This window comes from Apostichopus japonicus, chromosome 4, assembly GCF_037975245.1.
Source record: "Apostichopus japonicus isolate 1M-3 chromosome 4, ASM3797524v1, whole genome shotgun sequence".
Taxonomy (NCBI): Eukaryota; Metazoa; Echinodermata; class Holothuroidea; order Aspidochirotida; family Stichopodidae; genus Apostichopus; species Apostichopus japonicus.
Window position 1 is genome coordinate 10,693,476 of NC_092564.1, and position 27,985 is coordinate 10,721,460.

Sequence of the window (27,985 nt, forward strand, 5' to 3'; positions counted from 1 at the left end):
AAGATCAATATTATAATCACCCATAATGTACGCACTATGTCGTTCATTCGGGAGTTGGGTTAAAATTTTGTTTTCCTGTGTCAGAAAAATATGCAGTGAACTTTTTGGAGGCCTATAAAGTACGCCTATGGTATAATTTTTCATTGCTGATGTTATGTCAACCTCTATGAACATTGACAGAATCATTGAAAATGCTTATATCGTTTCTGAGTTTGAAATTTAAATCGTTGTTAACAAATAAACAAACACCGCCACCTCTCCTTTCGGGACGATGCCTTTCAACAAGCGTATAGATATTGATATGGATTAGGGGGGATATATCTGCAGTAAGCCAGGTTTCGGTAAATCCAATGACAGAGAAATCCTCCTTCAATAGAGACGTAAATGTAGTTATGTCGTCTAAGTTTTTGTTAAGGCTTCGACTATTATGGTGGAATAAAGACAATATGTGTTTGCTAGACATCTTGTTGTATGAAACAATATGGTAGTAATTGCATGCGATAGCTTCCTCCCATGTTTCAAGGTATTTTGCAGCTTGCATCGCTATAAATAAATAAATGTATAACATGAACGCCGTCATCTTTGCATAGGTTCTGCTGAAGAATCCTTTGTTCTGACATTTCTCGCTCTGCTGAGATTAGGAATAAATGTTTTCTTCTTTAGTCTGATAGTTTGAAAGCCGTCTTCGTCTAGGGATATTTCTTTTGTGGGGTTGGATGTTTCCCCTTTGTGTGCTTGCCCCCTCCATCCGCTGAGATCCAGTCTCCGGTTGCGTTCTCCGTTGTTCTTCTACTTTTTTGTGTTGGCAATGTCGTCTTTTGTTCAGTTCGCTGTTGTTGGTGGGTTTTCTTTGACTCCTGGTTAGGATTACTCGGGTGTCTGGAGTTCGCGTTATTGTTCTTCTTTGCTGTTGAATCTGTGTTTTGTTCGGATTTCTGTGCCCTGACCTCGTTAGCTTCTTGAATAGCGTGATCGTCCTGTTCAACTGACCCAGTGACTAATCCCTCAGACTGATATTGTGTTTCGTTTTCATGTGTATCTAGGGTCGAGCCAGCGTCTGTGTTGTCATGGCGATACTCTTCAAACGTCTCAGGACAATTAAAGCTTTTATGTCCAAGTTCTTGGCATTTAAAGCATCTGACCTTTGGGCAATTAGCTTCCCGGTGCCCTTGGACATCGCAAACTTTACATTTGTAGTTAGGACAGTTTCTCCTGATGTGATCGCTTTCCAAACACAGATTGCATACTTTAGTTTGACTATTGTGCTTTAAGTTCATATTAATCCCGTTAATTCTAATTGCGTAAGGCAAGCTCTTGTGTTCTTCAGGTAGTTCTAACTGTACATATCGTATTCCGTTCTCGATATTTGGGAATCTGGGGAAGGTCTTTCGTTTCCATTCGCCTCTTATTTTACACCCATACTCACAAAGTTTTCCTGTTAGATCTTTGTCCTGTATGAATGAAGGTACTCTGAAAACACTAACAGTTAGGAACGTTCTGTTGACACCAGTAGAAACTGATTCCCATTCACGAGGAGTCCACTGTCCAAAATAAGATCCGCTTGTTCCTTTGCTTTTAATGTGATAATCCAGCATCCCAAAGATTTCACACAACTTGTAATTCCATCTCTACCAACATCATTCATGATAGCATACAAAATCTCAGTATCTTTATATGAACTGTCGGCAACTCTGATGCTACACTCCTTTAATTTCTCCACTGTCGCAGAATCCGTACTAACAATCTTGTAGGCTAACGAACGTCGCAAGACGTCATTGCCGAGATCTCCAGCGGAAAAAGTATTCCAAAATTGGAATAAAATAAAATTTTCTGCTAAATATTGTCTCAATTAGTGTCTCAAATAATACAATTTATTTAACCTCGGAGATCATTAGAAAGTAGAAAATATAAGAGCTCCTCAAGGAACAGTGTTAACAGGTTGACGGTTGGTTATCCAATAACGGTTGGTTATCCAATTTTTTGACTTCATGAAGTCAGACCAACTTAAAATTGATCTCAAGGATTGGGCTTTTTGATAGGTCTATTTATATGTAGAGATATGCACTAGTTAATTGCAATTTCAGTCCTCCAAACTAGTGTAGGGATATGCACTAGTTAATTGCAATTTCAGCCCTCCAAACTAGTGTAGGGATATATGCAATAGTTTATTTGCAATTTCAGCCCTCCAAACTAGTGTAGAGATATGCATTAATTTATTTGCAATGTGACCCTTCAAACTGGTGTAGGGATATGCACTAGTTTATTTGCAATTTCAGCCTTCAAAACTCCAGGAAGTTGCGGGTAAGGAACCTGAAAAAGTTTGTGGTCAGGACCATTGACAACATGTTTATACACGAAATCTAAGATTTATGTATATATCCAAAAATATCAGTTATTTTCAATTAACTTTCCCTGTGTCAGTTTATCATCAAAAGCTCTATGAGGTAATAACATGTTTCATTTGTAACTTTTCTAAGATTTTGACTGATATGATGCTTTTTTTGTAGTTTGACATGAAGTTAGGTGTTGCAGAAAATGTACGTTTGCAGTGTATGCTGAGGGCAGCTATGGAGACCAGGTACAATCAGGTAAGTTCGTTCCTTACTTTTTAAACATCTTAGGTCCAAGCATGTGTTATATTATGTGATATGCCTGCTACTACTGTACTAGATGGAATAATTATTTCAGTATGTGAACGAAGACGTTACAAGTATTCATATTTGCTTGCATTTCATTTTTATATTGTAGGTGATTTCTGTTGGTAGACAGCATAAGGCTAGATAGGTTGTACATATTCTGCGGTATTTGCCAGTAGCACCCTCAGTTTTATCACAAGTTTTTGTAGTATGAGATGGCCGTGTCCATGTGTTTGATAAAGGTAACTGTTGTGTACATATTGTTGTTGGTGTTGGTACATAATAGTATTCCATGGCATTGGGTTTGTTGGTCATATGCACACTTAGAGTTGTAATAAATAAGCTGTATTGATTCCCTTCAGCTATCATCTATTGACAAAGCAAATATTTTTTTAGATGGTTATGGATTTTGGACAAATTTAAGATTTTATATCTTATTTTTTTTTATCATATGTCGGTTATAGCCATGATTTTTAGAATAGAAGGTTAATTTTTGACATGAGATGCATTGTGGGTTGCATGGCATAAGCATTTAAAAGAGCCTTCTACTCCTTAATATTAAAGGAGCCATTCACTCTTTAATATTTTCTGAGCATTAAAGGAGTGTTCCAACATTTAAAAGCTAGTTTATGATTTTATCAAGCATTGTTTACTACACATTTGTTTTCCTTTTCCTCCTATTTTTTGATGTAGAGCTTGCTAGTGGGGAACAAAATACCAGCGCTTAAAGAGAAAAACTGAGTTCTGCCTTCCCTTGCCATACTATATCTCCCCCCCACCCACCCCCCCCCCCCCACTTGGATGTCGCAACCAGACTTCTCTTAGACCACCCAATCCTTTACATATAAACAATGTCCAATCAATTGCCAGGTAGTGTTTATAGAGTTATAGAACAACAGTGTTTGTTTCAATTATCAAGGAGACTTCTCTGCATATGCTGGTCTTCTCTACTGCTTTCAAATGCTAGCTAATGGCTAACATGATCAATTGTCTTGCATTCTTTTCTTGATATAGTTTTGCCTTCTTTTGTGTAATCTAAATAATTAAGTCACTCACTGTTTTATTTAAAGGCAACAATGAACTGAGGGATTTTTTTTTGATCAACAGATAACTTCTGGAGATGAGTGGAATAACCCCAATGTTGGATGCTTCTCGGCCAAAAGATGTTTTTCTCATCAACTTCAAAGCAGTTGCTATATATTGATAGATAGTGTTCAAAGTTAAAAGTCTGCCAAAGCAATAGTAATAATAATAATAAATCCAGACCAGGTACTAAATGCATTTAACATGTGCACACTTCAGCAGCCGCTGCTGTGAGTATCCACCTTTGTAATTACTTTCATGATTCTTAGAGCAGGTTCCTTTTTTCTTTACTTGGATTTTGATCACTTTTTTTTAAGATCTTTAGCTTGACTTGTCACATTTCGATTTGTTTTGATTAATACCTGGTTGACTTTATAAATTTGCTGACCACATAAAAGAAAAGAAAAAGAAGAAAAAAAACTACCTTAAAAGCAATGATGTCATAGATTATGGAGGATTTTAAATGTTCTTTGAATATTCAATATGTTTGCCTAGCATTACCCTTCCTGCAAGTTGTTGACCAAAGCAAATCGTTAAAAGCAAAGATGTCATAGAATATGGAGGATTTTGAATTTTTTGCTTTGAATCTTGACAGGTCTCAACTATGAAGTGTGGCTTATTGCCGATCAGTCAAGATGCCTTGATTTGATCTCTATACTATGACTACACGGAGATCGTGGTTGAGGAGGAACAGAAGGATCAAATCATCAGGGCCCCTGGACCCCAAAACAAGATCGTCTGCTGTGGTGGGTCCATAGAGGCGTACTTCCTAGCCCTCAACTGTGTAGCAGCATGTGAGATACAGGTAAAGAATTAGCTGGACTTGGTCCAACGTGGTCGGATTGCTTGTAAAACTTAGCAGTGCTAGGCCAAATGTTTTCTGGTTATGTTACAGTTTGTTCATTCTCCTCCATTTCAGAATATTTTGGAGACCTGTGAAATTTACAGAGTTTTCCTTTTTTTAAGCTGTTTTTTAAAGAGCCGGGAATGGGGTAAGGGGGGGGGAGGGGGTTAGGGTTGAAAATGGACAAGATTAGTCAACTCGAAACACAAAGTAAATGGAATGGATTGAGTTAATCTTTGTTATGACCCTCTCCTCTGAGAAAAGTTATCTGAAATTTTCAAACTGTTTCCAAACAATATAATCAATTTGGAATTTTTATTGTCTTGGGAATGATTGTATCTCCTAGCCTACACGGAACTTGATTTTGCCATTAGCATAGTCTACTTCTGTATCAATATGTAGTCATTACACTCTCCTCAACTCTCTCCACCCCCGAAGATTCCGCTTCTGTACAAACTTTTGTTTGCTATATCCTGAGTCAAACTAGGCTCTGAGTAACAGCAGAAAGCCACCCGCAATAGCAAAGCCTGCTCCATGAATTTGAAAAGAAAATAACAGCGGTTGAAAAAGTATGTTTGACTGGAATAATTGCTAGTCTTGATGGGACTTGCCGACTCCAAATCGGATTTATGGATTTGGGTTAAGGCATAGTAGGGGATGTTTGCTTTCTAACATGTATGTGCACTAATAATGTTGACATTCAGCGATAAAGTTCCCATAATATTCTTTTTGATGTCTGACCCCAAGGGCAAGGTTACCCACCTGGGAGATGTGTTTCATTATTGACCTTGGAAACCAGGGTCTTTTGGCTAATGTAAATCCTTAGAAAAGCTACCAGTTGAAACTGTGGGAAAAATTTCCCTTAGAGATCATTCATGAAAGTCATAATTGAGTTTTCTATTTGTATGTCTTGAAGGTTCAGCAACACACTTTACTAGTGGGTTAGGATTTCAAGTGGTGTGGGAAGTGGGGGGTGTTGATGGGCAGGAATGGGAGTACTTGGTCCTCTCTTCTCCCTGCAGCATCAAGAGTTGGTTGTCTGGGTTTTGTCAACCTACAATTTTATCAATCGGTGTGTGTGTGTGGTTTTTTTTGTCGAGTCTGGGTAACAAACAATGATCGTTACAAAGCGGATTATCTGCTTTCTAATAAAGTTACCCTTACCTAACATGAATATAGTCGATAAGTATTCAAAAAGTATTCAAAGATTTCCTTAGTATTCAGAAAATTTACCATATAACACGCAGTACAAAATAAGTATTCCAATACTAATACGAATAACTATAAGCCTTCGTCAGAGCCAAAATATGTAAATGAGTGAAGTATTCGAATACCTGTTAGGTATTCAAATAGGTATTCAAATAGGTATTCGAATAGGTATTCGAGTAGATTTGGAATAGCTATTTGAATACTTAGCTCATTTACATATAAGTATTTGCTACTTTAAATAATTCGGCTCTGATGAATACTTATAGTTACTCGAATACTTATTCGCTAGTATTCAAATACTTGTATGCTAATTAGTTATTTTATGAAGGCTTAACAGGTTTCTGAATACTTACTCGAATACTTATTGAATACTTGTATGCTAATCAGTTCCAAGTAAGGAGAGTTAGGAATTTGGCCAGCTTGTTGTCCTAGTTATTGATTAAAACTCTTCAAACAAATAATGAGAATAACCAGAATTCTGAAGTCTCCTTTTTTATTCAACAACTATAAAATTACAAAACAAAACAAAAATAAACTACAGCTTCTTCAATTTCATGTATCTTGGAGCATTCGTGCACTTGTATGCAAACCGTTTGTTCATCTCTTGTGGCTGTGGCTCTGTCCACTGGTTTCTGCCACAGATACTGTGAATGTACTCTGAACATAAAACAAATAGAAATAATGAATAATGATAGGGCACAAATATACATTGGCACAATAACCACCCACCAGAAACGGAAAATATAATATATAATATTCAGTGCATAATATAGGGATGTCGCAACGCGGGGGAGAGATGGGTGGCTTTAGACCCCACTTTTTTTTGCAAGCAAGCATGTTTACACATGTCTTACAACATGTCACAAAGTTAATATATAACCTTACTAGCCCCCCCCCCTGTAATAAATATTAAAATGATGAAAAATTTGGCTCCTTGCATATAACCACATATGACTGGTTTAGGCTTTAAAGCCCATTATTTGTTCAGAATTTGAATAAACAAATTCACTTCAAATATGCCCATAATGTTGCACAAAATATCATCTATGGACAACCAATATAGAAAAAAAACCTTCAACCCCTAACAGACCGGTCAAAATTGCACGAGTAGAGGGAAGTATGATGAAGAATGTTGGTCAGGGAATTTTCGAAAATTCAGACACAGTTAATTTATTGGTGAACAAATATTAAAACCTCTTATAACAGCTACTATAAAACTTCGATATCATAAAAAAAAATACAACAAAAAAATCGAGGGGGGGCGGTCTCCCCCTTCGCCCCCTGGCTACGCTCCTGCGGTTAGAAATCTTGTAGGAAACAGGCCAAATGGAAACCCAGTGATTATGCGTCATCCACAACTCTTCTCTCTGGTTACATTTTTCACAGTGGGTAGGTGACAAGGACCCCAAGAGTGGTGATGCAGTCGCTATCACCGATCCACAACAGTTTGCAAGACAGGGACAAGATCATAAGGAGTACAAGAAGAAGGTTTAAACTGTACGTTGATGACGTTATACACTGTTATTTCTAATTGATTGTTTTATTTTTGTTATTTGTCACCACTTTCTCCTTCCTCTCACTTCTTTCCCATTTTTTCGCCTTTCCCCTAATTCGGTCTTCCGAGGAGTGAATGATGTATCTGGTATGTTATAGAAAAAGTGGTAAAAAAAAAAGATAATGTAAAAGTGTATCAGTGGGTGTTGCCCTGGATTCGCTGAAGCGGACTCCCCACGTAGGTAGGGTTCTCCCCTTGTAGGGAGCGGACTCCCCATTTAGGGAGCCATTTCCACATGTAGGGAGGGTTCACCCAAGAAAGTTTTTTAAGTTGTGCTATTTACTACTTTTGTATTTTTATGGTAGGTTGAAGCGGATGGGTGTATATTTCCTCACGCCCCCGAACCCCTTCCCACCCAGGATCATTTTACACACAGCAGACCCTTAGCAAGCCTCAACAATTTGCTGTGAGAACATTCTTAAATCTCTCCTCCTTAGTATCACTATTCAATGTCCTCTTAGTGTTATGTTATGTGTCTTCTTAGTGATATGTTATGTGTTCTGTCATTCTTCAACTTTGATAGATGTCCCAAAGAGTGTCTGCCGGTGAAGTTTCCGTAACCATATTACCCAGAAATGAAAAATTGATGAGGTCACACCTGCATCCAACAGAACGAGGCATTTAGCACTCATGCCACATGCTCCTTGCAGCTGGTGCCAGGACCGCGGTGGCAAAAGGCATGAATTTTTAATGCCTCATCCTTAATGGCAGAGAGACTATGAATAGAAGTGTTATAACGTTACCAACGAGGATGTTGTCTACTCTTTGAATTTCAGATTAGGCAAGAGCGTTTTGGGGATAAGACGCACCCTGGACCCATCTCTGAAGTTCTGGCAGGTATAACTTATGGAGATGCTTGCAGAACACAGGTGCGTTGGAATTTTCCTTGTCTCTGGCCCCCTCTACCTTCCATTCTTCTCCCCACCCTCTCTGCATTTATCTATTAAGTCCACATTCTTAAAGGATATCTCTTGTTTTAGATTATGAAGAGCAGAGCCACCCACCTATTTCTGTTTATAGATTGTTTACGATTTGCATACTAGTATAAAGTATACCGACTAAGTTCGGTAGTATGTCAGCTGATAAGGCTTTTTGTTTCATGGACAAGACCGTAATAACTTGGTGTAGGGTTACACAGCAGTTGTACGGGTATGCTACTGTAGACAAGGACAGAATAAAGCGCCCTCGCTACCTGTTGTGTTCTAATGCGTCTCATACCAGCACAACAGTGTCCTGTTTCATTTAAGCTTTTACACTGGTTCGAGAGTAAACCACCTGTATCAGCCCGATGACCCCCTAGTAATATTGTAAACATTGATCAAGATCTAATAATATGGTAAAGTTTGATCAAGGTACCAGTTTACTTTAGAAAGTCTTTTTTTTTCTGTCTGTAGTTAGGTAATAGCTTGGCTGGCCTATCCCCCAATCCCAACAATTATTTTTATGTTATTTGATTAAGCATTATCTTGACCGCACCTACCAATGGGCTGCCAAAAACTTAAGTATCCTTGCTTAGAAAAATTGTAAAAATCTTCATCATTAATCCAAAACAAGCACTAAGTAATAGAAAGAGAGAAAATAAAAGGGGGGGGGGCAATTTTGTTTTATCAATGTGCCTGGTGTGACAGTCGTTAGGATACGATTCATGTGTACTTATTAAAGTGTGGTGAAAATGATGGATGGTCTCGACATTCCTTCCGTTAGGTTCTATGTAAGTAATATCAGTGAATGTACCACAAGAAAGTACATGAGCTATGGGGAAAAGTTGAGATATTAGCCACTCCCCCCTCCTCCCCCCCCACCCCACTCCACCCAGTAAAATGTGTGGGTAAATTGACACTGAAGCTAGTACTTGGACATGCCACTGGAGTTGCACTTCATGTTAAAATCAATAGGTTGAACAAACTTCCATTGATAAGATCGAATTAATTGATCAATCTCAACTTACTAAAGCCAGCTTACTCGGAAACAAATATCTTTCAGTTATGGCTTGTTTTGATATTCTTCATTAATGATTACACAAAGTGATTGGTTTTAAGTGTAGAAATCATGTCACCTTTTATGTGAGTCATAAATCAATGCTTTGCTTTACTTTTGTTGGTGAACTCGGTTTGATCAGTGCTGTTCTACCCAACCTCTACCCCCCACCTATCCCCACCCCCCAAATTGCAGTTGTTTTCGGATTGGTTTGACTAGACTCACATGTTTGAAAGACTTGCCTGCAGCTTTTGCTTACTTTTCAATTGAGTGTTTTGTTTTGAAATTATTTTTGAAGTGATATCGTTTTCGTAAGCTTCACTTTCACCCTTTTTTTGCATGAAAAAATGTTTTTATGGTAATGTGTGTATCTTTGCTGAACATCAGAAAGAAAAAAAATACAAGAAGATAATTTCATAATGAAACTATAGTTTAGAGAATTAATACCCAGGAGATTCTCAAAGAAGATTATTTTAGATTTGCCAGATTTTCTGAAAACATCGGTTCTGATCCTGCCAGACTCTATGTTTATTGTTCAGTTAAAGTAGCATTCAGCTTGAAAAATCTCAATAAAAAACCAAACCATGTATTCCATATCAAATACGAACATAATTGATGTTCAAATGATAGAAATTACACAAAGAGGAAGTTTTGACCTTCGACTATGTCCATATTAGCTGTTAGCGTTAGTCTTTACCATGTTTTTACTGTTTCTAGCTTTAGTGTTTGGCTAACAAACAGTTTAAAACAAAAAAAAATGGGGGAAAAAGTGCTCCTTTAATCCTTTAAATTACAGTAGTGCATGTCACCTTTAAACCCTGTCTTTCTTCAATCTCCTTAAACTAGATCCCCCAAAATTGCTTGACTTTCTCTCCAAACTGGGATGTTGCCTCGACCAAAAAGAGGGGAGAAAGGAGAAACTGTTTTCTTTCTTAATTCAGCCATCTTTTTGGGCATTTGCTACAATGATGTGATTTTGCTGTGACGTTGTCACAACTTGTCACAACGTGTCACAAGTCTGTATTTACTCTGTCGTTGTCGTTGATGTTGTTGCAAGTTTTGGTTTTCCTTCCCCACTCGGTCGACCAGGATGCGCCACTGTCGGATTCTCGTGACGGTATGTAACCAGGCCAACAGGAATAGGAAATAAATTTAATAACAAAACAAGAACAATAGCGCATCTTGGGAATAAAAGCAACCGAAATATCATCATTTTGTCACGGTGGATTTATATTGCAGACTTGAGGTTTCCGTATTATCTATGAGGACATTATTAGAACAAACATCAGTAGCAACTGAAGTTCTCTCTCACCCTGTTTACTTCATCCATTTTCAATTTTCTTGGTGGTGAAGGGTGATGGGTGTGGGGAAGTGGGGGGGTTAAATGCCACCCTGAATATTTAAAATATGCAAAATTCTTAAAACCATAGAAAGATCAAATGTAAGAGAGGATTAAGATGTCTTACTTTACTTTTCATATAGCAGAAGGGACAGAGGTGATCAGGCTAATTAGCCATGTGAAGTTGCACCTCTTTGGGCGTGGGTTGGAGGGGGAGAAATACACCAAGGGTTTCGTACAGAAATATTGCATAATATTGCCTTCACCTGGTGGTAATTAGAATTGAATGAAAAGTGTAGTACGTTAAATGCTACTTCACAAAATTGATTGATCTTTTAGCTTTCAATGCAGTCTTCGTCTCTGAAATGCTCTCTCAACCGATTCTCCATTCAGTGATAAAAGGACATCTGGATTCAACTTTAAGTCTCTGCTTGTTTGTTTGTTTCTCTCCTCTCTAAATATGAAAGTCTCAATATCTGTCCCATCCATGTTTTGCCATGCCAAGCATCATATATTTACGGACTAATTGCACCCATTTCGACGGTGCTGAAGTAAAACTCATTAAAGTGTTTTTAGGGAACTATCCAGTAGCTACCTGACCCGACTGTCAACTTACTTTCTATGGTTTCAATTTTTTCTTTAAATCCATTGGGATATGGGTATTTTGAGTTTTTCATATGACGTAAACACAAACAAAAATGTTGGTCATGAATAGCACACAGCTCCTCTGTTTTTACTTACATTTCAAAACTGAGTAAATTGGTTGGTTTTATAACTTGCCTCGTAGTTGTGTTCTGATGAATATCCTTCATTGTTTGTACTTACTTTCATGTGATATTTAGGTATAAAGCCCCATTATGCCTCCCATTATAAACACGAACAAACTGTTCCCTAACCCTATTTTGGTACCATTGTGTAGTTAATAAGCAGACAATCTTGTAGGTGCATTGTTTGCCAAATATTTTGGCCGAATCTCAGAGAACGAGCGAGAATAGAAACCTCCAAAACATTATTCAGACCGTCCAGATAGAATGCATAGTGAGACTTAAACATCAAAGGACAAGATGTACAGTGACCTTTGAGTTAATGTTATATATTCTTTGATGGTATGATATTCCTTTTATTACCCTTATATTTCTTACATCATGGTGAAGCGTGTAAAACCTACCTTTATAATCCCCACCGGTTTCATACACAGTGTATCAAAGACTGGAACAGTATGAACTATCTTTTTAACTGTTTCCATTCATTTAGAAGATAGTACAGTATTCAAATGGTGGCCTTTACTGTAGAGTTGTTTACTCTGTTGTTCACACTGAAAGTTGAGTATAATTATTAAAGTTACATAATATATGCTGCAAGACACTTGGGGCGATATTTTATGAAGGAAGTACGTTCCTTTGTAGCTACTTGTTCTGTTTGCTATATGATCTAACTGTTAACAATGAATTATTTGACAACCTGTAGGTTTTATTTTCGCACTCAAATGAGTACTTATTAATGATTACCCACATTGTTGATTATTATAGATGTGATTGAACACACAATATCACAACCTAATTAAAAGGCTTGTATTAGTATACATCTCTCTCCAGAGGCTCCAGTTCACTGAACTTTCATCAAGGGATGTCATTTTCTTATCATGTTTTCAGTTTTAGTACTTTTATCTTTTATGTTACTGTTTAATTATTCAATTATGGTGTGTATGTATGCTGTTGATAAATAAAAAGGATTCCAGCTTCCACGGAGTGGTAAATTAAATGGCTGTCCTTTGAGTTTCTTATAAAGCTAAGATTTATATCAGAGCTGTAACATTATGTAAATGTGGTTTTCTGTTTCTTAATCTTGGCGTCCAATTGCACTACACATCCAACAAGTGCAGATACCCCCTCCCCCCACTCCAAAGATAATAATGGGGTTACACGGCCCTTGTAATAATAATAATGAGCAGTTATTTTTACAAAGCTTAACCAAACACAAATGTGGGAGAAGCCCGCACAGGCGTATGGATCACAACTTACACTACGGGTGGCTTCCAATTCAACATTTTATATAAAATTTAGAAACTCATTTCAGATGGGAAAACTGTAGACTGCTCTTGGATGATAAACCCACCTTACATAGAACCTCCTGATTGCCAAACCTCATTGCTTCAAATGCCATTGCCTTTATCCACTTGATCACAGCACCAGTAGGTGGTTCATCCTAGATGAAACCTGGCAGAGGGAGGGGGGGGGCACCTAAGATACAGTTACAGCAACTGAAGTAGATATAACTATTGATTCTATTAAAATTTAGCAAACCTCTACTTTACCCAACCTCTACTTCAAGACATGCATAAGGAACAGATGCTCTAGAACTGCACAAAAAGGTAAGACTGTACTTTAAGAACAAAACCTCTACATGGATCACAGAAACAGTGAATTTCATTTAATACCTTCATTTATATTGGAGAATTGGTTAAAAATTCAGACAATTTATCAAAAAAATCTCAAATGTGACATTTTATCACAAAATTCAAGCAGTTTTTGCCAAAATTTGTTGTATCTGAAAATGTTCATGCAGCTAGCTAAACAATTTTAGGCTGACATATTTATGTCAAGATTCGCCCCAAGAGTCCCCCTCAAAAAGTGTAAATTATTATCTTTAGAATGTCTGTCCCATGGATACGCCAGACCTACACCCTCGCCCCCCCCCCCCCCGGGTTGATCATGAAAGTAGGCCTACTGTCCCGCCTAGGCTTATGCCAGACCAACCCATTCGGGTAATGATATATTGGTCATTAAAACAACTTTTCTGACGAGATTCGCAGCGAACTCAATAAATTATCTTGACCAACATGTTTAATGACCTTAGGCCTATGTTATGAGACCATTTGAATTGTTTCGTTGTAAATGTAATGATTTCAAATGGATATGCATCTAGCATGTCATTGCTAGTTTATTTTTTTTTTCAATTATTGCTCAACTTATTAAAATTTAACGATATTGTTAGGCTGAATGTAGCCACATTCTTTTACAAGGCTTGGAATGGCTTACTTCCTGCAGCCTTTCATGACTTATTTACTATTAACAGCGCCATACATAGTCACCGCACTAGAAGTGCCGGTCAAGCACACCACAACTTATGTAATACAACATTTGGTACGTTAAGTTTAAAGAATCGTGCTATGAGGACATGGAATGATCTAACTGCTACTATAAAATCTAAACCATCTAAAGAAACATTTAGAAAAGCACTAAAAAAAGAAGTAATTTCTCAGTATTGATACATCGTTTATATTGTATGTTATTAATTATTCTTTATTAAGACACTAGTTATATTTTCATTTATGTATATATGCTTTTTGTTTGTTTTTTGTTTTCCCTTTCTTTCTTTCTTTCCTGGGAGTCCTTTACCTTGTTAAGCCTGAATTGGCTTTTTAGAGGACTTCCCTCCACATGTATATATCCAGTGGAAAATCAAATAAATCAAATCAAATCAAATCAAATCAAATTAATACGTTGATATATTATGCGGTGTTTGTCCCACATGGCTTGCCATAGACGCACACGGTCGTGGTCAAAGGTTAAGCAACGGAGCGCGAATTATGATCTGTATATAAAGCTCACGAAAGGTTACACGAGCAGTGCAGTTCGCTTCCTGGCAGCCGTTGGCTAACAATTCATACGTAATTGTAATTTGTAGCCTATTCTGTATGGGGGGTAACTGCCAAAGAATGTGAATGGCAGATATATTCGCCAGCTCGAAGGTTGTGTATTAGTTTTGTGGAGCAAGTTAGTACTTCACATTGTTTGAGTCAGCGAGCGTGAGAAATTACGCTAGCCTATCATATAATAGTATCGCTTAGGCCTAACGATAGGCTAGCTCACGTAGGCACTGGCGTCTATACTAGTTGGAATGCTAATCTAGGCCTAATATGATATTCACTAGACAATTAACGTAAGTAAAGTAAGTCACTTTATATCTTCCGACAAAATACTAGACCTAGCTGGTTGGGCCTAATTACTTTCTGGTTAAGGCTAGTACAGTCAGGCTAGGCCTAACTTAATTAGCCTAGGCCTAAATGTCTTTAAAATCCTACCAGAGTAGCCTACCATAGCCTAGGCTATGCCATCTAGCACTTAACAGTAACACATCCTCAAGAAACTAACTCGCAGCCGAACAAATTAGCTTAGGATGAAAGCTCTCTCTCTTTCCTTTTTTTTTTCCATCATGACAGGCAAGCTGCCGTTGGTTTCTTCTCCAACTTTCAAGAATTAAAACAATAGTTTCCTCCCTGAAATTATTTTTAGGGGTTGAAACCAACGTTTTTCAGGGGAGGAAAGAAAGACAAAGTGACTATTCTTACGACTAGTTGTAAGAATAATTTCCGACTACGCATGCGCAGTTGCTATTTTTATGACCAGGAGTACTATTTTTACGACGAGGAGTAACAATAATTTCCGGTTAGAGTTAGGGTTAGGATTGAGGTTTAGGGTTATGTTTAGGGTTAGGGTAACCCCTACTACATTCGCAGTTGCTTTATTTATTTTACTGCGCTTGAATTCGCCTTTGTCGTAAGAATAGTTTATAAATAATTGTTACGACTAGTCGTAAGAATAGCCACGGCCAAAGAAAGACGGCTTGGCTGTGGAAAGAATTAATTTAGGTATAGTGAAGCAACTGTACGTGGTAAATGTGTCTTGTGATTTAGGAGAGTTTGGTGAAAGAAAGGAACATATTTCAAAGAGACACTTGTACTTGTAGTAATCGAAGAAACTGGTAAATAGGAAAACAAGGAGAGGAACCAAGGAGGGCATACCTACTGTATCTAGGCTAAATTGTCTATGTTATTTCATTCCCACAATGAATGCCATACAAGCAAACAACCCATTACTGTACCACTATGAATTCCACGCATGTAAATTACCCCATGTTCGCATACAATCCTATGCAAACAATCCGGCCTATTCACAAACATTTTTTATCTTCCTATCACTGAACAGTTACAAGATACCTGGTCACATTTTCTATTTTCATACTATCACAACTTTCTTTAGCTTACTCTACAAGAATATGCAGTCAGAGCCTACAGAACAACAGTCTCCTCCCTTGAAAATAGTATGTTACTTTCCTTAACCATGTTATTTTTCACCCTTAACTTTACCTTTCTCCCTTTAAATCTTTTCTTACAGTTATTCCACTTACAACATGTATTCTTTCCACATAGCCTAGCCAATATGCCTCCCATGAAAAACCTTAGTTAACTCCCCTGGAAATGTTAGTTTCCAGTGAAAACGTACTTGACTCCCCTATGATATGTAGAGGAGGTAAGTTACTCAACTTTTAAGTGGGAGGAAAATAACGTTGTTAGGGGAGGGAACAAATGGCCCCAGGCTAGGCCTACCACCAAATGAAAATGGGAAACCTAGGCTAGCCTACCAAAGTGAAGTCTGGATAGAGATGAGGACGAACTAGCCTATCCTAGGCTTCTTATACAAGCAACGGTACTTTGTAAAATGAAATTCTCAAGCAATTAGGCCTAGCTCTGTGGTCTAATTGATGTTAGTGATGGTTCAAGTATGGAGAAAACTCTCCATGAAAGCTCAATGTTACCTAGCATAGGCAACTAAATTGATATACATGTATTAATTTGATCAACTAGCATAATTTTGACCTGAAGCTAGGCTTAACAGTATTGGTCCAACTCTCGGCATATCTTTATCAGATCATAGCCTTCTATTGATGCCTAAGGCATGATTTTATGGTCTGCAGAACTGTTTCACTAAAACTTTGATTATTATTAAACCGAATTCAAACTTTGCTAAGTCAACCTCTCATTGTTGAGTAATTGTCTTTAATTTGGTTTTTAATTTGAAAACATTGATTGAAAGTTGTGAGGAACACAACTCATGGTAAACACATATTAAGAGTATTGAGAGATAAGTACAAGATATAGTATCTCTGTCCTTGTTGATATAGAATATTATTACACAGGTGCTAGAAGTCATGGAAGCACATGAGGGTTTACCATGAATATACTAATATGTTGTTGGTACTTGTGTATTGGCTGAAAAGCCAGTTTTCATCTTTGCTAAGTGTACATGTTGTAGCTTAAGTGTCGGTCCTTATTTCACTTGTCAAGTTTCTCGTTTCAAGAATGATGTTTATTTCAGACATTTTTCAATTTTCCAGTTCCTCATGAATGTGCTTGCTAAGTTTGTTTAAACTAGTACATGCTCTCCAAATTGTTTGGCTGATGAAATGTTCTCAAATTGTGTTGAATTCATTCCTTTCAATCAGCTTGACCATTATAGTGAACAATATACATCAAAGGAAGTTTTGGCATTTTACGAAGTACTCCATAGGTTTGATAGCAATGTCTAGTAAGGTTCATTAAAGAGTCATATTGCAAGTATTAAAAATAAACAGGCACTTAGTAACAAAAAGAGGTACAGTTTATTCATGTTTGTAAACATTCATCAAAAAGGTATCTGCATACGCAAACTGGAAGATGATCTTATGTAAAACTACTTTAAAAAAAATACTAAAATTTATTTCACACCAAAGGTATATATATACTGTAAATATTGCTTTGATATTTGTCTTTACAGCATTGCATTGGCCACACTGATTCACAAGGAGACTCCATGAACTGTGACTGTAACATCCTGCTGGAGGTCTGAGACATTGAAGATTCTGTAATGCTTCCGTTTGGGTATGCAGTTTACTATAGTAACACAGAAATATTTAAGCTCTGGTATTTGTGTCGTTTATTTCTGCCATTAAACTACAATCATATACATTTGTTTATACATAGTTATATCAATGAGGCAGCAGTCAGGGTTTTTTAGGTAGTCAGGGGGAGGGAGGAAGGGAGGGAGTGTATAAAAATGAGTCTAGTTGCAATGTCTATCTGCTTTCCAATATGAAATCTTCTTATCTTTTACAATACTGTCTCAGGTGAAAGAAGAAGATGAAGAAAATTGAAGGAAAATTGTAAGTCTTGGATGTCTGTAATGAAGCTGGATCAGGTTTAGAACAAGTGGTTGAAAGATCATAAACTCCACCAAATACGAGAAGATCCTTCAAGCCTGTCCTCTACAGAGAGATCTGGAAGTGTTATCTGGAGGTGATTTAACAGAAATTGGAGAAAAAGTAAGATTCAAGGAAAACATCAGTGTGAGCCAGTATCATGAACATCAGTCTTGTCCTCTCAACAGTTGATTGTTGTCAAGATCATTTCTAAATGTAGGAGACACGGTGCCTTAGCCTGTTGGAACCAGTCGGTATTTGGTGTGGTCTGTTTTTGTGCTAACTGTACGAGACACAGTGCCTTAGCCTATTGAAAAAGGTAACTGGTGTGGTGTGTTTTTGTGTTAATTGTATGAGACACGGTGCCTTAACCTGTTGGAACCAGTTGGTATTTGGTGTGGTCAGATTTTGTGCTAAATGTATGAGACACGATGCCTGAGCCTGTTGGAACAAGTTGGTATTTGGTGTGGTCAGTTTTTGTGCTAAATGTACGAGACACAGTGCCTTAGCCTGTTGGAACCAGTCGGTATTTAGTGTTGTCTGTTTTTGTGCTAAGTGTACGAGACACAGTGCCTTAGCCTGTTGGAACCAGTCGGTATTTGATGTTGTTTTTTTGTGCTAAACTACTATTCTTACAGAAAGGCTGAACAAGTTCCATGATAAAGTTTGTACAGAGTGACACATTCCACTCATTCCAAGCAACCATGACAACATCAAAATGAAGCTAAAAAATTGGTTTCTTAGTTTATTGGCTTGAGATGCTAATTAATGTAGTCTGTTTTTGTGCTAAATTATTGAGACATGGTGCCTTAGTTTATTGGTATTAGTTTTTAATTAGAAATGTAGGAGACATTTTTGTGCTAAATGTATAAGACCTCAGCCTTAGCCTATTGGAACCAGTCGGTAATTGGTGTGGTGTGTTTGTATTAAATTGATAAGTTCTGCCTTAGTTTATTGATATGAGTTGCTAATTAGTGTGGTCTGTTTTGTGCTAAATTAATGAAACCTGTTGCCTTAGTTTGTTGGAATGAATTTGCAATAAGTATTTTGGTTGTCTAAAATTAATAAGACATTGTACCTAGTTTGATGGAACGAGTTGGTATTTAGTGAGGTCTTTCTTGAGAGTTGTTCAAACCAGTGTCCAATAACTTTGATCTGACCATAAAATTTCATTTCTTTCACAAATTGCCCCTCTAGAAGAGTATACATGTTTTGTCTCACGGCTGACAGTTTGGTTGTTAACAGGGTTTGCCTTTTTTACTTTTGCTGTTACTTTGAAGAAAAGTGACTAATTTGTTTTGTATTCCTCTCCTTTCATCAGAGATCTGTGGCCTATGTTGCTCAACAAGCTTGGATCCAAAATGATACTGTGAGAGGAAACGTTCTGTTTGGTAAAGATCTCAACTCCACCAAATACGAGAAGATCCTTCAAGCTTGTCCTCTACAGAGATATCTGGAAGTGTTATGTGGAGGTGATTTAACAGAAATTGGAGAAAAATTAAGTTTCAAGGGAAACATCAGTGTAAGCCAGTACCATGAACATCAGTCTTGTCCTCTCAACAGTTGCTTGTCAAGATCAGTGCTAAATGTACGAGACACGGTGCCTTAGCCTGTTGGAACCAGTTGGTACTTTGGTGTTGTCTGTTTCGTGATAAATTAAAGAGACATTGTGCCTTAGTTTGGTGGAATGAGTAGCTAATTAGTGTGGTCTGTTTGTGCTAAATTGAAGAGGAGTACTGTGATAATTTGTTGGTAGTTAGTGTGGTGTGTTTGTATTAAATTTATAAGTTTTGCCTTAGTTTATTGATATGATTTGCTAACTAGTGTGGTCTGTTTTGGGCTAAATTAATGAGACCCGGTGCCTTAGTTTGTTGGAATGATTTTGTAATTAGTAATTTGGTTGTCTTGAATTGATGATTGTTGCCTTAGATTGTTGGAAAGAGTTGCCAATTAGTGCGGTCTGGGTTGTGGTAAATTAAAAAGACAGTTGATTGTTGTCAAGATCAGAAAACTCAAAGATCAGCTGATTTGATGGAAAAACACCAGCTAAGCTGGAAAGCTGCAATATACAGTCAAGGTTAGTCATAAGAAAGAAAGGTTCATAAAAATGTAATATATATTTAATTATGTTTCCACCAGTAAAGCTTCAATCACAGCCTAAAATTTGTTGGAATTAGTTGCTAATTAGTGTTTAATGTTTTGTGCTAAATGTACGAGACTTACTTTGAAGAAACCTGGCTAATTTCTTTTGCATTCCTCTCCTTTCCTTAGGGTTCTGTGGATTATGTTGGTCAACAGTTAGCTTTTTGACATAGCGCCACCCCATCATCCTTCACTCTATGACTTACTCGCCATTTACAAAACGTACGCGTCCTTGGATACCAACACAACGCTGCCGAGTACACTTTCGATTCATAGTGTGTCTCTTCAAAAGGAGTTCCTATTCTTTCCGTCCGCCGTCTTAGGCTGGAGACTAATTCTTTCTGGTAAGTGAAGTTTATGATCAATTTCATTGTATAGAAGCCATTTAAAACCAATAGGGAGGGGCTGTTTTGCCAATATGACAACCCCTTACCCACCTATAACCGCCCTCCTAGTCGAAAACCTAAACCTCTCTGATTTTGACATAGACATTAATGACTGGATCCCTGTACAAAAATAGCAGAAAAAGACAACGTCCAATCTACGTTGAAATAAACCCATCTCCTAACTCCAAACCAACCACCAAAAAGTCCGCTCAAACAATCATTGTATCAGGAATCTTACCAGAACTATCAAAAAACCCAATAAACACTTGCTAAACTAATCAATGAAGAAAAACCAAATGCCATGATCTCAAATATAAACCGTCTTCGTAGTAACGACATCCTAATCACCCCCATGACCCTAAATCTGCAAATATCCTCCTGAAACCATGGACTCAAAAGACTAAACTAGGCAACCCCAAACCAAGAATCCCCCAAAAAGTATGACAAAGAAACTTCTCCGTAGTAGCCTGTGGCATAAACCCTGAAATTCAAATCAAAGATATTGAACAAGAACTCAAAGACCAAGAATACACCCCAATACAAACTATAAGACTCATTAGTCATGCCACAAACAATACAACTTGGAAAGTAAAAATGACGTTTGAAGAACAAGAGCCTCAACAATCCCTAATCAAACAAGGTTTCTACTTAGGATACTCTAAACACAAAACAGAAGAATACCACAAACCCCCCCCCCCCCCCCAAATCACTCAATGTTTCAAATGTCAACTTTTTAGACACACCCACCATACTTGCAAAAATCAAACCAGATGTCTCAGATGTGGCGATAACCACAGAGTTAAAGACTGTCCCAAACCAAAAGAAAACCCAAAATGTGCCAATTGCTCAGGGACTCATGTCGCCCTTTACAAAGGATGCCTAAAATTTAAAGAAGCTAAAACTGAAAATAATAACAAACAACAAGAACAAAGAACCTACGCGAATGTAACCAATTTTACCCCTAAAAGTGAAATAACAAATAAAATCGTCACTGAAAAAAACTTAATATCGCAACCTTTGTAATTGAATTAGTACAATACACCTTCCAAAAAGCCAACATTAATATTAAATCTGACGACCTTGCCAGTTACGCCCCCATGTTAGCACTAAAACACCTAAACTTAAATATCCCAGAAACTGTAATTATGGAATGTCTCCACCATCCTTCAATATTTAGCCCTCCTCAATCACCTACATGACAAGCACACTCCCTCCTTCGGTCAAGTTCCTCCACCTAAACATCCACAGTATCCTTCCAAAATTAAGCCTCCTACTTACTATATTCGCCAACCACTCCCCGGATATCATTTCGTTAAACGAAACTAAACTAAATAAAAATTCCCACCTTAGCATCCCTGGTTACCAAACTTTCAGACACGATATCTCTCGCTCTATGGGAGGAGTACTTACTGCTGAAAAAACCAACCTCAAAGCCACCCTCCTCCCAAACAAACCCAAACAATTGAAATTGTACTCGAAAGAGACAATAAACCTCTCCACATTATTAGCTATTATAGTCCCCAAATGAGCCCATATCCACAATCAAAAAAGTTCTAATAAAAATACAATACTACTAGGAGATTTAAATGCCCACCACATCATTTTTGGTAGCACCAAAATATCTGAAAAAGGCATATCCCTCTTAGAAATATGTGATAAACACAACTTAACAATAATTAACCAAAATACCAAAACTAGGATAAACCCAATAAACAATAATACTGAACTACTTGACTACGCCATAACCTCAAACCACCTTGCAACTAAAATTCATTCGATTCAAATCCTAGAAGATGACCTAATCAGTGACCATTTTCCACTCCTTTTTGAGCTAGACATAAACCTCAGTCGCATCCAAAATAACGAATTAACGTATAATTACAATAAAACAGACTGGACATCATTTAAAAAGGATCATAACAAACAACACTATTGCCAATTACCACAACAACAAGCTAAATTACATCGGCATATATTGTGACAGCATTGCCCAACATATCTTTAATACCTTCAAACAACACTGCCCATTAAAAACAAAACAGAAATCCAAAACTGAATAGGAATATTCTTACACTAAATAACTCAGACTTCACCTACATAGAACCTATATGATCTCCCCAGATCCAACTCTAAAAACCTAAATTAACCAACCTAAAAAACAAATAAATAGACAAATATCGGCGGTTGACCAAAACCGAATCCAAAACTGAATCCAAAATGCGATTCAATCAATAATGACAAAAACCCAAAACACTTTTGAAAAATTAAAAAAATATCATAAACCCATTACAACCCAAACACAGGTAATACAGACGAATGCCTTAGAGATAAAGTAGGTAACCTCATCACAAAAACTTAAGACCAAATAAAGCTTAGTGAATCATACTTGAAAACTATATTCAATATCTTAGATGGCCCTCCATATGATAATAGATTCCAACACAAAATAGACCGTACAATTATCTCTAATGCAACCAGCTTTATCCCCAACTTCTAAGGATGTCTCAACAAAAACATCCCTCTACTCAAAGAAATAGATATAAATGATGGGTATAGTGCCACTGAATATGCAAAAATGCCTCCTCCCCTGGTCTTGACAACATAAATGACCTAATGCTAAAAGATTCCCCTCCGTCGGCCTCCGATATTTATTAACTCTCATATTTTCCCATTATTTAACAAACTCCTTAGACTGGGTCATTTCCCAACCCGGTGGAAATCCGCCAAAATGATTTTAATACCGAAAACTAAGTAAGGAGACACCAAAATTCAAAACTATCAACCAATTAGTCTCCTACCAGCCTTAGGTAAGATTTTCAAAAGAATTATAGATAACCGCACCAGAAACCACCTTGAGCAAATGAATCACTTTGCCCGTATCAATCAGGCTAATTCCGCGCACACAAATCTACAATAAACCAAACTTTCCACCTTTCCATAGAAATTTGCATCGGCTTCATAAAAAAACATGATACCACTGCCCTCTTCCTTGATGCCGAAAAGGCGTTCGACAAAACTTGGCACAACGGCATAAGAATTTAACTACTTAATTTTAATCTCCCCTGCAATTACACCAGACTTCTTTCCTCTTTCTTTAGTGATTGCAATGCCAAAATATGCTACAAAAACCAACAATCAAAACCTATTCCACTTGGTGCAGGTACTCCACAGGGCGCTGTTCTCAGCCCCCTCCCCTGCACCCTATTTGTTAATGATTTGAACATCCCCCCTCTATCTGAATGCAACTATAGTCAGTACACTGACAACATAGCCATTTGGAGCACCAGTAAAAATATCTATATGACGGAACTAAATATTAAAAGAGCAATTACACATCTCGAAAATTGGTGCTCGATGTGGAGAACAAAAATATATCCCTCAAATCTAACCTAGCCAATTTCTCCATAATAAACTCAAAATACCATAACCATATTTCCAAAATTAATCTTTTCAACACCTCAATCACTGCTACTCCTAATGCAACCTTCCTTGGTACCACTTTCGATAGCAAATCTACTTTGTAACAGAACTGCAGGACGCTGCTGGTTCCAACTTAAATCCATTCAAATCCTCTCATACAAATATAACTTCCCTCCGAAAACAATTATCCAAATCTATAAATCCATAGTAAAACCGATTCTCAGTTACGGGAGAATCTCCCTGCTCTCTAATCCCAATAAACAAATTTTAAACAGAATCCACACCACAGCTTATCGACTCGCACTCAAAATCCCTACCTATATTGCTACTTTGTACGTTCTCCGTGCAGGAAACACAAAATCTACTTTCACCCGACTTGAAGAATTCAACACCAAGTTATACAAAAACAACCTCGAGAACGACCCTTTGATTGAAGACCTCCCCCTGAAATACAAAGTCGCAACAACTCACTACCCAAATACCAAACCCTTTCTGTATTCACAATTGTTACTACTTAAAGTCTCATTCCATTAAAAAAATCCTTTTCTAAATGGGTCTAGGCCCAAGTATACTTATATATACAGATTATATTGTTACCAAACAATAGAAACCACAACCACTCCCTACCCAAACAATAGAAACCACTCCGTCTCCACAATTCTCAGTACTTAAAAAATTCCTCTCCTTTAGAAATCCCTCCCTAATTGACTCTTCGACTCTGACCTCGGATATGATTATGGCTATCCTGTCCTATGTAAATATATAAGACTTCATTTACCAGCAATTCCCTGACTGAACATAGACAACCTCTAAAAGAAAAAAATGTCTATTCTATAAAAACAAACTTATTATCCCCCGTAGGACCTCTCGCCAGGTCGACCAGGGGTTAAACTCCTTTTGTTTTGATATCAACAACAACAAAAACAAAACTTTTACTCAAATTAAAAAAAAAGGTAACTAATTTCATTTATTTCATTTCATTTATTGATTTTTATTCTATTTTAACATAAGTATGACATATGACATAGAAGGAGATAAGAAACAAAACTTGTGAAAGGAAGTGTACTAAAAAAACCTATAGGGCTTGTCGGGTAGTGACACTCCCTAAAAACTTAATGTGGAAGACATCATGATTAGATTTTGGTTTCATTTAATCAATAGGTGGAGGTAGAGGAATTGGACACTCTTGCACAAGATATCAACGGCTTGAAGTACTCTGCTCAGGCGGCCTCCATTCTAGGTATGTACTTAATAATAATATAATAATAATCATAATAATAATAATAATATTCAATTTACTGTGTTTGGAAAGAAACTTTTTGCTGCTTTGGATGAAGATTAAGGATTCTTGTTTTTCAAAAGGCAAAATGCAAGATGGACTATATATGAAAGGATGAATACCAAAAATTAAGAAAAGAAATTGGGTGGGGGGAGGGGGAATCAGGCAGAGACCATCATGTTACTACCCTGTTAATTTTGTGTAGGACCCTGGTTAATTCAAAAGGAAGAAATCCCTTTAGTACCCTTGAGTTTCTGAAAGGGTTCTTCTTTGGGATAACGGTGGAGAGACATATCGATGTTCTCTTTTGGGTCTGATCGTCAGGAAAATGCAGATTAAACTGCCGTGTCCATTTGGAACCTGGGAATTGAACCCTGCTACTGGAACAAATGTATTCCATCAGAGCATAGACAATGATTCAGAGAAATATGGCCTTTATGTTAATAATCTGTTGTTTTCTTTCCCAAATTTTTCTCTTTGGTTAAACAATGAGTGAAAAGATTCATTCGGTTGGAAGCAGCACCATCCCTTTTCACACTTTTTTTTGGGGGGGGGGGGGGGGAGAGACCTATTAGCCCTTAGGGTCTGAAAATATTACAATAGGATTATTGTGGTGGACAGGACAGACAATAGTTATTTTTGCTTGTAGCTGAATGTATGATGTCCAGGGATCACAAGGAAGTATCAAAAGCCCGATCAAAACTGCCGTTTTTTTGTACTATCGAAATTTGTCAGAATAAAGAAATTGAAAGCCAAAATGTAAAGAGTTTATCTGGCCTTGTAGACTGCGATTGAACCAGTCTCTGTCATCTACAAATAATAGAAAGTGGGTATCCATTTCTGTTTGTGACAGCAATAACAAAAAATGACTGCAAATTAACAAGTTTTTGTAAACTTTCTCTATTCAGGGATTCGAATCCCAAATTCCACTCGAATATACCCCCCCTACTTCTGAACTGTCACGTAGCTCAAGGTGACAAACTTACTACAAAGATGAGAATAGGCCTTAGTTGGTTCCTAATTCAATGACGTTTCTCACAGTTAACTGAATTGACTTCCCCCACCCTCCGGATTATCCTCACCCATAGAAAATACCCTCTACCCAAGAATACTTTAAAAAAAAAAACCATGGCTTACCAAGAACCTCTCTGCGTTCATTTTTCAGATTCCAATGAACCTTCCATCAGCAAAAGAATGGCGCAACTCGGTCTGAAGGACAATCGACCACTGGCGGAATGGCTTGACTGGTACAACGCCAACCAGCCGGACCTGGCCGCCAAGCCCAACTTCACCACATTTCCACTGGACTTTAAGCCGTCACCGTGCAAACCGCTCTTCTTTGACATAGCTCTGAACCATATAGAGTTACCCTCCTTGGACGAGAAACTGGAACAGAATAAATCGTCCCCGCAGGGGGGTCTGGGTGGGTTCCTGCGTGGATGGTGGAGCGGGGGTGAAAAGTAACTCTTGAATTGCCACGATGTCGGAAAAAGGATTTCGGAAAAAAGGTCTTTTGTATACATAAGCCGGTAGTATTTGGGAGGGCTCTCACTCTTCTCCTGCATGTGCTGTAATCATCTTTTATTTGTTTTATTTGATTTCATTTGTTTTTTTTTAGTATAGAAAACTACACCTTGTTGCAATGCAAACACAAAGATGGGGGAAGGCCAAAAAGAATAACACTCACTTTTTTAACGTGGCTTGGCAAACAAAATTTGAAGAATATTCAAAATGGGAATTGGAATTTTATATATTTTGGATTTGGTGTTTGTGTGTTTATCTTGTTTAGAGAAAAAGAAGAAAACAGCATCTTTATTTGATGGGCCTTTAAAGTTTTAAAAATGGGTTTCGGGTGTTGATTTCTTGGTCTACAAACATTGTGGTGCTTGACTGACTGACACTTTATGGGGGGATGTTAAGGTGACTGAATTTGATATTGGCAGGAGTTATGGATGATAGTTGGAAGGACCAGGGGTGGGGGGGGGTGAGGCGAAGGATAGAGAAGGAGAAATGAAAGTGTTGAAAGTGATGAGGGAGAATCTTTTAATTGAATTTTCAGTTTGCAGCAGCACAGGTTTACTGCATGAAAAGGCTATATTTAAAGAAACTTTCAATAATGCACTCTTCGTGTATATAATTTGGTGGGGTGTGGTAGTCGGAGCCGGGGGGGGGGGGGTGTGTGATTGAGACAGCAATGAAAGGGAGCAACCTTTCCACATATATGTTGTTTGTGCTATGGTAGTATCGTTTCCTTTTTCAAACTGGAGGGCAAAAAATGTAAAAATTAAGTTATCTAAAATTAATTCAAAATCAGGTTTAGTTAATAAATGAAAGTTAAAGAAAATTTTATTGATGGTAGCAAGGGTGCCATGGTATTGTAAAGTGAATAATCAATCAGCCATGGAAGGCCAACTCCTTTTTGTTGGGAACTTGTCGTCAAGCAAACCTATGGATTCAAGCCCTGTCTGGCTAAAGTAAGATGGGGTTATTATTTTTATCTAGGAGGAATCAATTCTTTTTCCCCTCATGTTGAAATGGTCTTCCAAATGTTTAAAAAAAATGTCCAAAAAGAATGTACTGGTGTGAATTGGATAGCCACCTGGTGTGAAGTAAAAAGGCCATAGGCTTATCCCATATGTACATGTGACTACTTACTATCATTAAATAACTGCCCCCCCAGGCTGATATTATAAATAATGGAAACATTATAGAAAATAACTGTCTGTTGTCACCCAACCATCTCAATAGTAGATGCAGGTATCACTAAGAATGTTTATGAAATATGTATTGCATGTGTTGATTAGTATTTGCATAATAATTTGATGAGGGATAACCTGTTTCTGGACAGGAAGTTGAAGGGTATTAACTGTGGTGGGAGAGATGAAGGTATATCCTGTCCATGAACTGATTTGTCATTAAAAAAAAAGAAGTTATTTCAAAGTATCACTCTTTTTTCTTCCCTTTTTTTTTTCTTCCTTTTACATGAGTATTGTAAAAGGAAAAGCAGAGGTTGAGTTTGAGCCAGGGACCTTGAGATGCAAAAGCAAAAGTCTTTACCACTAGATCATTAGGTGGGCCTCTGGATTCTAAAGCTTTAC

General features: G+C 37.4%; 1 protein-coding gene and 1 long non-coding RNA gene across 23 annotated transcripts in view; one reads left to right on the plus strand and one right to left on the minus strand.

The window, feature by feature from the left end:
• LOC139966422 (uncharacterized) overlaps positions 1 to 27,820 on the plus strand; it is a 35,127-nt gene extending 7,307 nt beyond the window's left edge. For 6 of the 19 annotated variants that reach the window (XR_011792644.1, XR_011792642.1, XR_011792643.1 and 3 more), the window contains 10 exons: positions 2,508 to 2,588; positions 3,744 to 4,524; positions 7,159 to 7,269; positions 8,104 to 8,196; positions 17,240 to 17,343; positions 17,589 to 17,783; positions 18,982 to 19,132; positions 19,932 to 20,146; positions 24,770 to 24,848; positions 26,053 to 27,820. This is a non-coding gene — a long non-coding RNA (uncharacterized lncRNA). Of the gene's footprint in view, positions 1 to 2,507; positions 2,589 to 3,743; positions 4,525 to 7,158; positions 7,270 to 8,103; positions 8,197 to 15,685; positions 15,747 to 15,820; positions 15,956 to 17,239; positions 17,386 to 17,588; positions 17,784 to 18,981; positions 19,249 to 19,931; positions 20,147 to 24,769; positions 24,849 to 26,052 lie in introns of all 19 variants that reach the window. The other 13 variants (XR_011792653.1, XR_011792652.1, XR_011792648.1 and 10 more) reach the window with 13 other exon arrangements.
• The window catches only part of LOC139966417 (uncharacterized), a 386,420-nt gene that overhangs the window by 157,478 nt on the left and 200,957 nt on the right, over positions 1 to 27,985 (minus strand). The gene's annotated exons all lie outside the window — the stretch shown is intronic.